Below are 12,752 nucleotides of genomic sequence, written 5' to 3'. Positions count from 1 at the left end.
TCTGGCTCATACATAGCACATTCATCTTTAAGCAGGCGAGCTGGGTGAGTGCTCTGCTGACTCAGAGAGGACACTCTGCTTTCTTCCTGCCATGCAGATCTGCAATGTAAGTCCCCTCTTTGGGCCCCCTGATTGCCCAAGTCTAACTTAATGACCATTGTTCTGCCTGGAGACAAGGGAGATGTGAGAGGCTGGGGTGGGCCCACCGTCCTGTGGAGTCCTGCATGGGCCAGCCAGTGGCTGAAAAGGCTGGCTGAGCTCAGGGTCGGCACCAGCAGTGGGCACACCAAAGACAGGGACGTGACCAAAAAGGCAGGTAGCTGCCAATCAAGCAAGGCAGGCTGAATCCTGGTCGAAGGGCACTTGGTTAACCAGTGAGGCCCGTTTTACAGCAAGAGCTGAGTTTCCTTCTGCATTTTTCTTCTTGACAACTCAGGTCATGCCTTCTCTGCTGCTTTCAGAAAAGAACTCTGTAAGCCTCATGGGACCCTGAATCATGAGACCAGGGTCATGTTCTCAGGAGGGATCTCAACACCATCTACCTGGAAGAGGTCAACTCTCCTGACAGGGAATATTACACGTGTACTTTGCAGCCATTGTGAGGAGTTCACCCCTGGTTGAGGTTCCTAAACGTAATGGGATTTTCTTCATCAACGTCTGATGTGTTGAGCTGCAATCTGTTCCCAGGGCAGAGGCTAGAATGCCTGTCACAGCACTTGAATTTGCCTTATAGAAAAATTCATGTGCAGTCTTCTTCCTCATTTGGAATTTTTATTGTAATCTACCATGCATATACACCCTACTAATGGAGATGTTGGAGGACTTCAGTTTTAATGCTATTACTTAATAAGGTATAAAATATGGAAACAATTAGATTTAGGAATTATTCATCAAAAGACTGGCATAATGGACCTGTGTGTTGTACACACTCCAAACAGGCTGTGTATAAATGAAACTGTCAAGCAGTGTCTCACCTGAGGCATATGAATGTATATTTACTAAGCAAATATGTAATTTTAAAGTGCTTGTCTCTGACTAGAATCATTACAGTTTTATGGGTGGTTTTTTGGTTGAGAAATGATTCCGCCTTATTTGAAAAAAATCTGGTGTATAATAATGCTAACATTTGAAAGAAAAAAATCATGTGTTTTTATCAGAAATAGTATGAATAGTTAGCAGATGTTTGTGTATGAAAGAGAAGAAGATTCTTGACAATTCAAAATTGCTTTTGAAATGTGTGACATTTCAGTGAGAACAATAGTGTATTGCAATAATCCTAAAAATAATAAAATATTTGTGCTTTATTAGTTGGTAAGTTTTCTGGCAATGAAAAACAACCCCCTTTTTTCAAATGTATGGATTTAATTTTGTACTTAATGACCAATTCTTCAAAATGGACAAATTGCTAACAATATATCTACTCTAGCCTCAGCTTTTCACTGCTGCTATCATTAACTGATATTATATCTAAAATGTAGGATTTCAAGGAGTTCCAAAATGATCCATGTGGTTGAGCTGAGTTTCTTAGGGATAGGCATAGATCAAGAAATTTTAATCCATGTAACTGTTTTTTTCCTTTTTTATGAAGGCAGCAAAGTTAATGGAGCTAACTCTATTTTCCCTCATTATTAATTTCCGCATTCGAAACAAATTTTTTTTATAACAATGAAAAAAAGTGAAGCCGTAGTTCCACGTGGCAAACATAGTTCCCCCCATGTTCTGATCCTGCCCGTGTGGTCTCCACAGACCAGGAGACAGCAGGGCCTCTTCTCTGTGTGGAGAAGCCCAGACGAACACAGGTTGTGCGTGTGAAGCATGTTTTGCACGTGCTCCTGGTGGATCCCTCTCGGAGGCCTCAGGGGACCAGGTGTTGCTCCTGTGTGGCTTCAGGGCCTGCATTTCCAATTCTGTGATTCCTCGAATGTGCCGCTGGGCCATCCAGTTCCATATCTGACCCGATTCCGGTGTCTGCAGGTCACCAGGCACGAGCACTTTGAGGGCAGGGATGAGGCCTAGGTGCTTCTGTTGCCCAACACAATGACTTGCCAAATGTTTACAGAATAAACAACTAAGTGAAAAACAAAGTTGTTTGCTGATGAGCCCTGGGAGTATGGGAACAGATGTTTACTCTCCCAGGTACTGTGAGGATCCTTACCAGAGGTGGTTAAGTCATTTAAAAATAGGTTTTTAGGGCTCAAATCAATCATATTTTCAATGACTTTTTTTTTTTTGCCTCTTGTACCCCATGCTCCTCCACTTTAAAGAGTGAGTGGCCGGGCACAATGGCGCACACCTGTAATCCCAGACGCTGGGGAGGCTGAGGAGGAAGATCAAGAGTTCAAAGTCAGCCTCAGCAATTTATCGATTTTACATAAATACAATTTTACATAAATAAAATGTTAAACAAAGCTGTGGATGTGTCCCAGTGGTTAAGTGTCCCTGAGTTCATTCCCTGGTCCAAAAAATAAAAGTGACTGGTGTCACAGGACTCAGCTGTGGAGATCTGTGCTGGGCACCTGTGCAGAGGCCCGCATCTAGCAGAAATGGAAGCGGCTGGGGAGGAGGGAGGTGTGCAGACAGCATGTGCTTATCTGGCTTGTGCCAATAGGAGGAGGTGGGGACATCTGAAGGGAGGACCTTCCTCAGAGAGACCCTGGACACTGCCACATGCACCCCATCAGGGAAGGTCATGTGTGTGAAGGTCTGTGCTGACTAAGGAGGGTGACATGGTAACACATGGCATGATAGACTCTGTTGTTGCTTACAGGTTGTTAGAGTAACAAAGCACAAAAGGAAACCTTAAAAAGTGGGCTGTGTATCCCTGATTTAAGGCTGTTTTAGACTATGCACAGGCTGAGGCCATAGATTTATTCCTGAATAGTGCCCAACATGGATACTTGTCTGACAATAACTCTCAATAACTAATGGTGGGAAGAATAAATTAAAAAGGGTCGGCATTACTGCAGAAGGTTGTGCATCTCCATCCTAGTTCCTGAGAAAGCGAGGTTCAGTGTACTGAGGATCACATGATTCTCCCATTAGCCTTAATGGTAACTTTTTATTGATCACCAACAATATAAACTATAATTTCTCCATGCTTTATTTCCAACCTACAGAATGAGGATTAGAAATTACACTTATATGTGTAGATGAGGAAACCCAGGGTCCAGGAGGTTGGATAAGAGGTCCATGTGACTCTCAGTTAGCAGCACAACCTGGATTTGAACTGTTCTGATAGAAACTTTCATCTTGTTCTTTTACATCACATTTTAAAATGCCCAGAAGGCAATTCAGTGAATAATCATGACCCTTTACCATATAAATTTTAGTTTTATAATCTTATTTAATGAAAGCATTGCCTTTTGGGTTTTTCTTAGTAAGGGAATCTAATGAAAGCATTGCCTTTTGGGTTTTTTTAGTAAGGGAATCTAAGATTTATGTTTCTACTACAAAAATATATGAATGTTTGACAAACCATTCATTTTTACCCTTTCAATGGCTTCAAACTCTGAAACAAATTCTTGACTATGTTAACTTGCTTTAAGAGAGGATCATCATAAAATGTGTCAATCTGCAAAAAAAAAAAAAAACTCACAATTTTGCATTTACAAGTAACTTAAATGTGACCTTTTGTGTGATTAACATGGCTATTGCATTATATTACATTGTGATATGGTATTTATATTTATTACAGTAGACCTTTGGAGAACATGTATTTCTTTTTTTTCCTCTTATGTAGAGTAATTTACTTTGACATCAGCTATTTTCAGATAATATGGAAACACAAGTACTTGACAAACAGCACTACTTGAAATGACTTTTAAATTGTGCTTTTTAAAAAATTAAAAAAATATATTTTATTGGTTCCTTTTAGTTATACATGACAGTAGAGTCCATTTTGATATAATCATACAACCACGGAATATATCTCATTCTAATTAGGACCCAGTCTGTGAATGTACACCATGGTAAGGTTCACTGTGGTGTACTCATGTATGTACCTAGGAAAGTTATGTCAGATTCGTCCACTTTCCTTTTCTTATCCCCCTTCCCTTCATTCCCCTCTGTCTACTCCTCTGAACTTGTGTTCTTCCCCTTCCACCTCCTTATTGTGGGTTAGCTTTTCCACCTATCAGAGAAAACATTCAACCTTTGGATTTTGGAGATTGGCTTATTTCACTTAGTATGATAGTCTCCAGATCCATCCATTGACTGGCAAATGTCACAAAGTCATTCTTCTTTCTGATTCCAATTCAGTCAGACTTCTTGCACTCCGTTAAGGTTGTACAGTTAAATTCACTGCAGCCTGCAGAGGTAGCAAAATTCTAAATTTTAAAGCCATGCAAGACCAAAAGCTTTTCGTGGATAATTTAAGTTTTGCATTCTGCATAGATAACCAAAAAGGATGTGTTATGAAGCATAATGCAGATTCTTCATCACTAGAGGCAGATCGGAGGATCTCTGATTCTAGGAGCTGGTTATTTTGAGCCCTTGCTGTCAATTTCCTATTCACACACAGCAACTGGTGGCAACTAAAAATAATCAGCTTTGCCAGCAGCGAAGAATCTGGTCAGGCTTGGATGATGGACAATAAGCACAAATAGATCGAGGATCCCTTGCTCGGTTACTTACCTCCTGCCTGTTCATCAGCTTAGTTTGCTGCCATCCGAAAGCTATTGAAAAGCCATTAACAGGCAGGACGGGAGAGCCGCACTGCAGCACACCTCCGCGCGGGGCGTGCGGCAGACTGTGGCCGCGGGAGAGCACCAATTAGCGCTGACTCTCCCCGGGATCCTGGCACCAGGAGCGTGTCAATCAAGGGTGCTACAATAGCACGTGCAGCGCGGTGGCTCAGAACCCACCCGAGAGGCTTCTCTGAACTCCAGCTGCTGAATGAGAATGAGTTGGGAGCTTTTTGCTCGATCATGGAACGGAGCCTTGGTTCAATAATGCATCCCGAGGTAAAGTGTTACCTGAGTAAGGACTCTGAATAATGCATTCTCGGGGACGACAGTTGTAGCAGAAGAGAATGCTGGAACCAGTAGCAGCAAGCCTCCTGCCTGAGAGGGAAAGATGTCTCACTATCATTTTATCAAGTGCTGTAAGTAAGCTTGGTGATTTGCTCCTGTGCTCGTTTGTCTTCTTGAAGCATTGTTTTATGCAGATGCCAAAATTTAGGCTGGTCTTTTGGAGTACCACACCCGGATGAGTGACGGAGAATGGTGACCGGGAAAGCCATACAGGCTGAATATATTTTCTTTTAATTTCTGATTGTGAAATAATTCCATATTCATCCAATTGCTATACTGCAGATATCTTTAAAACTTCAGCTTTATTTTTTAAAGATATGTAGAGCAACAAAAAGGGGTGGGGGAGCAAGATATAGAAATCCTATAAAATATTTCTGGGCATTAGTGCATATTAATAAAGTGCACAGAATGTAATTATAAATGCATGTCTGAAGGCAAGTCGTGTAGTTACATGTTTCCTCTAGAGTTTCCCTGATACAGCCTGCGTTTGATGCTGCCTCTCAGCTTGATCTTCAGGGTTATCCTTGACTGTGAACTTTTGTCCTTGGGCTGTGCACCTTCCAGTGACTCTGTACCAAATGCTCTTCCCTGATGTTCATCTGGTGAAAAAATAGTTTTCCACTGGCTTTTCTGATATGCTCATTGGGGATTTCTTCATGGCTTGAATATCAGCAGGGTTTCCCCAGCTAGCTAATACCTGCATCTAGACCCCTCCAGATGGTAATGAGAAGGAAGACATATTTAGAGCAAAAGTGGCTCACTAGATTCAATTCCTTTCCTCTATAGCACTTCTGAAAACTTCTGTACCTTTATATCATGATCTTAAAGTGACAGATGAAATTTTTAGAAAATGGTTCCTGGTGGGATTAAGGTTTTGCTGGCAAAGGACACCACAATGTTAAACTAGGTAACATGTGAAGGGAACACATGTTTCAAATGAATGTTGAGTGTTCTCCTAGAGGACACTAAATAATGATTGATAAGGAGAGAATATGTGAATTTCTCTTGTCTTTGGAGGAGAATGAATACAGGAATTACAACTCTGTAATTACTGAAGATAAAATGTTACTCTTTAGCTTGCCAAAAGCAGAGTGCTTTTAGCTGGCAGAACAATTTTAACTCCAAAAAGAATGCACTGATCAGCTTGTAAGTTTGTAGATGAGCTCTTTGATTACTAAATATTGGGAACATACAGTATATTTAAGCGTAATGTAGCTGTCCTTCATTTGACCTCGTGCAGCTTGGGGTTATCATCTGGGTGGCACACACTGGACAGCGCTCTCGGCTGGTTTTCATGTCGCTTCTCATGTTTTACTGCACGAGCTCAATGCCATTATTTTCCTGTCTGTGCCTCTGCAGAGGAAATTCCTAAAACCCTCTGCATCATTCCCACGAGGAAACTGGGTGCTGACTTGGGAAAATGAACACACCTGACAGATGGCAGCTGAGGAAGCTGGGCAAAGCAAAAGGGACAGAATGACAAGGACATGGGGGGGGGGCTGTGGTCATCCAACCTGTAAAGTGACCCTTCCCACCTCATCTTACTTTTTATTGAGTTGGATTGTTTGAGTACAGAATTACAGGAAATTAAAAGAAGTGAGGCTATTTAGTCAATGGAAGCCTTTGAGGTCATTCTTAGAATCACCAGTATAAGAGATGAAATCTGAGTTAATGGTTTAAGGGATGAATAATTTTTAATTAATGAAAATTAATAACCTTTGTTCATGAAAATGTTCCAAATGCTTTGATAAAACATTCCTGATGGATTTATCCAGGCCGTCAGGCACTGCTGCCTAAGGCTTCTCCTCTTCCCAGCTGAGTGTATGTAGCAGGCCTGTGAGACACTGGGAGGCGTGAGCCTCTCCTAGAGCTTGCCCCTCTGCAGGGTGGCGAGATGGGCCCCCAGGAGTCCAGAAGGTCAATGTCCCTGGTGCTGAGCCAGCTGAGGGATTCCTACGGTGCTCAGAATGTGTCTTCAGCTGGATCTAAAGGGTGGTTCTCCTATGAAGGTAAAGCAAGGCCTTTGTGGTCTGAGAAGGTTTACTGATAAGCACCGTGGTGTGCGAGTTAGTGGTTGCTCCTGGTGCACAAGACCCCCGGCTGGCTCCCTGTCCCTGTCAAGCTAATCCACAGGTAACGCCCAGCTGCCCCACTCTTTACCCTCTCTCCCACCTCCCTTGACCTCATTGCTATCACCTCCTCTCTTCCTTCTGGCGCTGGCTTATCACCAAGTACAGGAGGCAAAGCAGGGAGTGGCTGAGTTCCAGGGCAGGGGCAGGAACTTCTGCAATGAGTGGCCACAGCGTCCCATGTGCTACAGTGGACAGAGGAAGGAAGGCTTCCCTCGATGTCAGGCAACCAAGATTACTGTTTACCAGGAACGTTCAGTAGCCTGGGGAGTGCTCAGGACTCAATGTTAGATCACCTTTGTGTGAAAGGTCTCCTGTCAATCTACCTGAGGTATCTCCGGTTTATGAGTTTATGTGATTTTCAGAAATCCCTCTATTTCCAAAATGGCCTACAATGGAGATATTTTACTTTTACAGTCATAGGAGGAAAACTTTTAGGCAGCTAAGAGGATATTCATAGAAATAAATGGCTTAGATCCTTATCATTTCTGATTGTAGGGGATGGACTGAATTCTAGGTTCAGTATGTTTTATATAGAATGTAAAAGCTAAGCTCCAGAAATTTATTGTGGCTATATCAAGATAATTTAAGACCACTTCTACAAAAATACAGGTGTTTCATTTATTTCTGTGACTATGACTACCTTCAGGTGGATCTGCAGTGAGAGCCCACCTCAGTCCTGGGCCTGTGTCTGCACATGCACTCCTCCTTGGCCACACCGCGTCTGCCCTGGTCAGAGGTAACATGAACTTGGCCAGATGGCTCAGCTGAGGTGCATGGAGGCGTGAGAAATGGAACTCCAAATTGTATTGCTCTGTATGACCTTGGAGCTCTGCTTCTGTTTCTCTCTTAGCAAACAGGAGCAGAAGCTAGAAGTCTACCTGCTCAATCTGCTCCAGTTGCCTCTAGAAGCAGAGCATGGCTGCCACTCTGCCCAGCCCTTTCTCTCCTGGTTCAGCCCTCTGAGCACCTGGGTTCAGAGAAGCACTATTTGCAATAGGTTTCGGTTAAAGTAGGATGAAGTGGATATTCTCCTGGCTGCTGATTCAACCAAGAATGAACTGTGGCAGAAAGCTTGATATATGCCATAGTACGCGGGTCACCCTTCTTTTCTTCTTGCCCCTGATTCTCAGGATGCCACCTCCACTAAAGGCCTGCTCTGCTCTGCCCCACACTGCACCTGTCCACCTGCAGGGCAGCAGCTGTGCATCCACTGGACATGCACAGACCCTCCGCCCCTCCCTCCCCTGTAACTGGCACTCTGCTCAGTTCACAGGCAGGGTCAACCCCGAGTCACCAGGCCTTGATCCCAGTGCCCTCTGCTTCCCTCAAGTGGCAAATGCCTGCCACAGGCTGAACCCAGTCTGCCAGGGTGTTGTCCTCACACCAAAGAAGCTGGATGATCTTGAAGGTCATCAGAGGGAAAGCAAAGTGATTTCCTTCTAGAGTCAGAATCCTAAGTCTCCAGCAGGCAGGTGGACACTGCTCTCCTGCACGCTGACCATGCACAAGCGCTGCTGCCCAGAGCCCTTGCCTGGCCTTCACTCCCCACAGTGCAAAGCAGAAACATCCAGATGAGGTGAGCCTTGGATCTCACAGACGTCTGCCTACGCACCTTCCTTGCCCACGCTCTTCTGCCCTGGTGAGTGGCCCACCCCGTACTCGCCGAGAGCCAGTGTGCCCTTGGTCCTGTCCACTCTCGCCTCCCCAAAGGCTTCCCTCCTTCTTCTGCCACCCCCTTTCTCTCCTGTGTCACCAGTCTGTCTTCCAGCATTTCCATCAGGTGACTAGGTGGCCCCATATGCCCCCCTTCACATAATCAGATGGCTGACTCCATGGGTTCCCTAATCCCTTGAGTCCCACCGTTTCCTTTGACGTCGTGGGCATGCCTGGACAGATGGCCTCCACCTGAAGGTGGCCTGCATGTGTGCCTTAGCTCTCGGCTCCCATCTCTGCCTGTGGCTCTGTTCTTGCTACCTACCGTCCACACCTCCCTGAGCCCACTTCAAACCACCTTAGGTGGCAAGGCTCGGTGCACGGAAGACCTCCTGAGCTGACTCCACCTGACCACGCCTCGTGCTCCCTGGAGCTCTGGATGTTCCCTGACTTCACTGATGACTTCCTTTGCCTCCACTGCTGCCTCCTTTCCTCATCCAGGGCTGGCCTCCACACCTCCCTCCCCCCGAGGACCTCGTGTTCTCCTGCAGCTTCAAACGTCACCCGCGTCTTCTTACTCACATCAGTACTGTGGGCCCAGAGGCCCTCTTACAGGCCTCTCTTTCTCCCTCAACAACACAGACGTCCTTTTAGGCCCCAAATAATATACCCAAATATTCTTTTCGGATACTTGAAAACTGTGTAATATTCCACCACATTTATTAAACCATTTATTAAATCCTTCCCTTTTTGACAGGTATTAAAACATTAGAGCTAAATATTTTGGCTTTTGTTAGAAGAGATTTGACTCACAAAAGCAGGAATGCTGAATTAAGTGGCACGTGTTGGCTAGGTTTGTAGAAGCTGCTAGACATCTTTCTAATCAGCTGTGGCATTTTGAGTCTCGTGAGCTGTGGGAACATGAAGGCCTCTCTCTCCCGAGGATGTAGCTTCGTGGCTGAAAGATGATTTCCGGGGACATCTGGGTTTTGCTTTCCTGGGGTTAAGGCTTTCCCCATTTTCGAAGAGCTCTATTTCCTCATATCTGCTTTCATTATTTACACTGTATTTTTAAAATTATCTTTCTTATTGGTGTTTTGTAATCTTTCGTGTGAGGAAGTATTCAAGTCCCTCTGGGTTCTAAAGGCAGAGTTCCTGCTTTAGTCTTCTGTTGGTGTTTCTGGTGATTGTTTGCCACTGACTTTCTACTGATGGTGGGGAAGACTGTCTTCTCTCCTGGATTTTGGATGTACCTGGTGCTTTCTGTGATCTATTTTCCTAAGGCCAAATGATTAATTTTCTCTTTGAAGTAGATAATTCTTATCTTTTAAAGTTAATTTTATCTTTGTGAAGATAATTTTTATCTTTGAACATGTATGTGAGGCTGGTTTACTTTTTATTCCCTTTCTGTTTCTACAAGTACAACCTTCATTGAAATTCCATTTTTGTCACATTTTTAATTCTTAAATATAATTGCTTCTAGCTCTGGTTAGTCACATCGATCCATTTGTCTAGTCCCAGGGGCAGCTTTTGGTTCCTCTGACTCGGTAGACATATGATAAGGCCAATCCTCTCTGATTGAAAGTCTCCTGATTTTCCTAGGTAATCTCACATATTTTCTTTTCCATTCAATATTAAATGAATTTCAACTATACTTAAAAGAAAAACAAATCCCAAGTTGGGTGTTTTATAAAACATATCCAGCAATTTAAAATTAAAAATAAAACAGAATAAGATCTGTTAATTTGTAGTTCTTATGGTCTATTAAATACATTAGTTTCAACACACAACAAAACTGCTTCAAACTGATACTTTATATCATTATATATATAATAAAAGAATACTTTGTTAACTTTATCAACACTGTTTTTTTCTCTTTTTCTTTGTTCTTTTTAGATAAACATGACATAGAGTATATTTAACATATTATACATAATTGGAGTATAACTTCCCATTCTTGCACATGATGTCAACAGTATTTTATTAAATTCTATTAAAATAAATGATATTTTATACTAGTTATATGTCTGGAACAATAGATATAACACAGTTGAGAAGAAAATATAAATCAAGCCAAACACAATGGCATATGCCTATATTCCCACTGACTCCGGAGGCTGAGGCAGGAGGATGAGTTCAAAGCCAGCTTCAGCAACTTAGTGAAGCCCTGACTCAAAGTTAAAAGACTGGGAATAGCTCAATGGTAGAGGGCTCCCTGGATTTAATCCCAAATGCTGAAAAAGACGAAAGAGAGAGAATAAAGAAAGAGATCATTAACTGTGCTGCTAAAGGAAAACATTGATTCTTAGATACCTGTATCTATGTCCATATCAAAATGTAGACCTCTCTCTCCTTAGATATATGAAATAAGGTACACATGTAAATGATAAATGTGTGTGTATGTATATGCACTATATATATGTACGTACTATACACACACACACCCCTCCTTCCTGTGACATCAGTCAACAAGCAGGGTTGAAGAAAAGGTCATGATATAATACAATTTTAATTGTGTGTGACTTGTGCAGCTTTCGTACATTTCACTTTCTGCAGACTTCCCTGGCTGCTTGCCAGGCAGGGTCTAGCTGTGGATCTTGGTGCATCATGAGTTGATAATGCATTATTAAAGGATTGTCATTGTCTCTGGAGGGTCCCACACCCATGTTATCACTTGACATCTGTCATTCTAATGTGATGCTGTCCCCTTAGGCAGCTGGGTGAAGGAGGCTCCATACACTGTCAATCTTGGCTCACTCTCTATCACTTGGGGCAGTAATAGGCCACAGTGACCCAACTGAGCTGTGTGGACTTGTCTCCTTCTGTTTCATCCTCCACCCATTCATTCATCTATTCACATATTTATTCATTTGGAAAGTCTTATTGAATGCCTGGTCCCTTCCAAGTACTGGAACTAAGGTACCTGAGAAACAAGCCAGCTCATGTCACTACTGTCTTGAAACCCCATGCCAGTGAGACAAAGAGCAAGTAAATAAACAGATATGACAAAAAAAAAAAAAAATCCGTGTAGCAGTAGCTGATATGGAGGAAGTGAAGGAGTTTGAAGAGCTAATAAGTGACCTGGAGCAGACTAAGGGTAAGAAACTATTCTAAGTAGACTATGGGGAAGATTTTCTTTCCATTAATCATTTCTGAGTGTTTGATGAAGGGAGGGAGGAGTCGGAGAAGCGCAGATCTTCAGGAAGAAGCTGCTGCAGAGGAAATAGCAAGTGCAAAGGCCCCGAGGCGGGAGTGAGCTCGTTGTGATTGTTAACTCGGAAAATCAGGGTTCTCAAAGTTCAAGTTTTTGTCTCCCATTTGGTTAATTCTTCCTAAAGGGACACTCGATGCTGCCCTTTATTACAAAGTTCTCACCTACTCAAGCTGATGTCTCAGCACCACTTACCTTTGCTTCCAAACTTCTTGAAGGAGTCTTCCGCCTGTGCTCCTTGGGCACCTGTCCCCGTTCGTTCCTGCAGTCTGGCTCCGTGCTATCACTGTAGTGAGACATCACGCCCTTTGTCGTTCCCACTGTCTCACCTCACTGCATGGTGGACCTGGTGACCGTGGCTAGCTTCCTAACCCCCCTGTTGTGACAGGACTTTTCTGCTCCTCGGGGCTCCTGGCTCAGTTCTCCATTGTTGTTGTGCCTGACACTCATGAGGGACATGATTCTGTGCAGTCAATGGATTTGTATAAATAGACTTCTTTTCTGTGAGGACCACAGTCTAGAGGGAGGCTGGAGTGAGTAAGTAGCTCCATGCCTTTCCGTGTGACGGCGCTGGGGGGAGAGAGGAGGAGTACCAGCACAGCGCACCAGCTCCCGGGGTTCACAGTGAGCTCGGGGGAGAGAAGGCTGGGTGCAGCCCGGCACTGAGGCTTGGTCGACTCCAACAGCCAGCAAAGGCCCTGCCACGTGCCGATAAAGGGACAGTGG

At 43.6% G+C, this 12,752-nt stretch overlaps 1 protein-coding gene across 1 annotated transcript in view; it reads left to right on the top strand.

Annotated features, from left to right (window-relative positions):
• The window catches only part of MYO16 (myosin XVI), a 539,332-nt gene that overhangs the window by 106,716 nt on the left and 419,864 nt on the right, over positions 1–12,752 (top strand). The window lies entirely within an intron of this gene.

This window comes from Spermophilus citellus (assembly GCF_964194105.1).
Source record: "Spermophilus citellus genome assembly, chromosome: 1".
Taxonomy (NCBI): Eukaryota; Metazoa; Chordata; class Mammalia; order Rodentia; family Sciuridae; genus Spermophilus; species Spermophilus citellus.
This window is presented reverse-complemented; position numbering and strand designations above follow the sequence as displayed.